We start from the raw sequence: 3,376 nt of genomic DNA, 5'->3' as shown, positions 1-3,376 counted from the left end.
TTTGTTATGCTTTTCTCTTGTTAATCTTCCTTTGTTACAGGGGTGTCAGCCATGAATCTTGTGATAGGCGAGGAAAAGATACTACTTTTTCTCCCCTACATATTGGAGGTCCATCTTCCCAAAGAAGATACAGATGACTTTTAAAAGTTATTATCACACCGGTATGGAGGTGGGGTGGAGTTAGGTGGGGGAGGGGAAGAATCTAGGTTGACTCAGCAAAGGCCAGCCTAGTATTGAGATGGATTAAATATGTTGAAAATATCTGCTATCCCATAACTCAATGCACTTCAGTTTACCTTTGTCAACGCTCTTGCAATCAAACAGCAATAGCATCAATTCTCCAAATACAGAGCTTGTGAAATGTTTCCTGAAACACTTCTTTATTCTGCTCTTAGTTTTTTTCCTCTCCAACTAACCCAAATAAATGGTCAGTTGTTTTGTAGGCCATCTCTGGAATTCCATTTATTTTGTAAAGGCTTGGTGCCACATAAAAGCTTGCAACATAGTTTTAGCCAACCTGATGAGGCAGGGCTGCAGATGAAAGACATTTTCTATATCTACCTTCTCCCACAATCTGTTTTCCTGTCAGAGAATTTTAAACTTCATCGTGAAGGGTGCACTCAGCAGAAAGATTCTGCAATCTTACAAAGACAATAAACATGAGAAAACCATCAAAACCCCCATCGCCTTTATTGAATGTCAACAAATAGTGTTTAATAAGTTTCAGCAGAGCTCACACCTTATTCTTCAAATCCTCACAGACGGGGGTTAAAATTATTGAGCACCTACTGTGTNTCAAAAAACAAAATTACAAATTTAAAGATCTTGATTGCTTTTACTGTGGTTCTAAAATCAGACAACAAATTATTCCACAAAATAGAAAAAGTGTTCAAATGAGCAGAGCAGAGGAGGTTGGTTTTATGGACGGAAAAAGGCTGAAGTAGGCAGAAACAGAACAAAAAGCTTATTTATCATTTCAAAATAACTTTCCTTGTAAGGAAGACAGAATAGAAAATAACTCACTAGTTAACATGAGGTTACTTCAGGATATCTCTCTTGTGTAAGACTTAAAGCACAATGTAGAACACAGCCTTGTAACACCAAGGTCTTGGGTTCAGGCCCCCAAACTGGCCAGACAGAAAAAGAAAAAAAAAGAATTAGAGCAGAGGGAACTTCATTATTATACCTGTTGAAGATTTAAACTGGTCTGACCTTTGGGAAATTGGCTATTTCATTCTCCTGACTTCTCAGAAGGTCAGATCACAACCTAAGTGATGTGGAACTTAGCAGGATGGCTCCGTTTTGATTTTAAGCCTGGGCTGTTGGGGCCTTGTGCAATAACTTAGTCCAAAACAATGACNCTACATATTGGAGGTCCATCTTCCCAAAGAAGATACAGATGACTTTTAAAAGTTATTATCAAACCGGTATGGAGGTGGGGTGGAGTTAGGTGGGGGAGGGGAAGAACCTAGGTTGACTCAGCAAAGGCCAGCCTAGTATTGAGATGGATTAAATATGTTGAAAATATCTGCTATCCCATAACTCAATGTATTTCAGTTTACCTTTGTGAACGCTCTTGCAACCAAACAGCAATAGCATCAATTTTCCAAATACAGAGCTCGTGAAATGTTTCCTGAAACACTTCCTTATTCTGCTCTTAGTTTTTTCCTCTCCAACTAACCCAAATAAATGGTCAGTTGTTTTGTAGGCCATCTCTAAGATTCCATTTATTTTGTAAAGGCTTGGTGCTTCATAAAAGCTTTCAACATAGTTATAGCCGACCTGATGAGGCAGGGCTGCAGATGAAAGACATTTTCTGTATCTACCTTCTCCCAGAATCTGTTTTCCTGTCAGAGAATTTTAAACTTCACCTTGAAGGGTGCACTCAGCAGAAAGATTCTGCAATCTTACAAAGACAATAAACATTAGAAAACCATCAAAACCCCCATCGCCTTTATTGAATGTCAACAAATAGTGTTTAATAAGTTTCAGCAGAACTCACACCTTATTCTTCAAATCCTCACAGACGGGGGTTAAAATTATTGAGCACCTACTGTGTGCTCAAGAAACAGTTGTCGATGCAAAAGTGGACTGCTTGTTGTATGTACAACTCACTTGTGCATTTTAAATTCATTGACAAAGAGTTCTGACTCACGAGGGTTCACATTATAAATATTTCACTAAAATTGAAAAACGTGAAAAACTTGGAAAAGTTCANCTACATATTGGAGGTCCATCTTCCCAAAGAAGATACAGATGACTTTTAAAAGTTATTATCAAACCGGTATGGAGGTGGGGTGGAGTTAGGTGGGGGAGGGGAAGAACCTAGGTTGACTCAGCAAAGGCCAGCCTAGTATTGAGATGGATTAAATATGTTGAAAATATCTGCTATCCCATAACTCAATGCACTTCAGTTTACCTTTGTCAACGCTCTTGCAATCAAACAGCAATAGCATCAATTCTCCAAATACAGAGCTTGTGAAATGTTTCCTGAAACACTTCTTTATTCTGCTCTTAGTTTTTTTCCTCTCCAACTAACCCAAATAAATGGTCAGTTGTTTTGTAGGCCATCTCTGGAATTCCATTTATTTTGTAAAGGCTTGGTGCCACATAAAAGCTTGCAACATAGTTTTAGCCAACCTGATGAGGCAGGGCTGCAGATGAAAGACATTTTCTATATCCACCTTCTCCCAGAATCTGTTTTCCTGTCAGAGAATTTTAAACTTCATCGTGAAGGGTGCACTCAGCAGAAAGATTCTGCAATCTTACAAAGACAATAAACATGAGAAAACCATCAAAACCCCCATCGCCTTTATTGAATGTCAGCAAATAGTGTTTAATAAGTTTCAGCAGAGCTCACACCTTTTTCTTCAAATCCTCACAGACGGGGGTTAAAATTATTGAGCACCTACTGTGTGCTCAAGAAACAGTTGTGGATGCAAAAGACTGCTTGTTGTATGTACAACTCACTTGTGCATTTTAAATTCATTGACAAACAGTTCTGACTCACCAGGGTTCACATTATCAATATTTCACTAAAATTGAAAAACGTGAAAAACTTGGAAAAGTTCAGGCCATCATTAAATCAAGTAAAAATGCTTCATTCTTCCACTTTTCCAGCCGGAGGCCTTCGGTGAGGAGGGGGAGCAGACAGAATTGCAAACCACTTGCTAGCCTAGCCCTGGGTCGTAGGAAGCAGCTCTCCAATCACAGGGTTTTGTTTGTTTTGCAGATTGCACGAACACGTGGGGCTCGTCCGCGCTTCCCCGGCTTAGAGAACTTTGCAACGAGAGCGGCCCTTCTCGGCCAAGGCACCAAGATGCAGGTCCGGGATGTCTTTCAAGGCCACAGGCTCCTCACGGATCAAATGGGCTAA

The 3,376-nt window shown here is 39.8% G+C and overlaps 1 protein-coding gene across 1 annotated transcript in view; it reads left to right on the top strand.

Annotated features, from left to right (window-relative positions):
* The window catches only part of LOC103581146 (clusterin-like protein 1), a 20,344-nt gene extending 17,030 nt beyond the window's left edge, over window positions 1–3,314 (top strand). The window contains exon 4 of the mRNA XM_008563047.1: window positions 3,233–3,314. The gene's annotated coding sequence lies outside the window, so the exon portion shown is untranslated. The remainder of the gene's footprint in view (window positions 1–3,232) is intronic.
* The last annotated feature ends 62 nt before the right edge of the window (window positions 3,315–3,376 follow it).

Source organism: Galeopterus variegatus, unplaced genomic scaffold (genome assembly GCF_000696425.1).
Source record: "Galeopterus variegatus unplaced genomic scaffold, G_variegatus-3.0.2 Scaffold12447, whole genome shotgun sequence".
NCBI lineage: Eukaryota > Metazoa > Chordata > Mammalia > Dermoptera > Cynocephalidae > Galeopterus > Galeopterus variegatus.
Note: the sequence above shows the minus strand (reverse complement) of the source record. Positions and strands in the feature narration are given on the sequence as shown.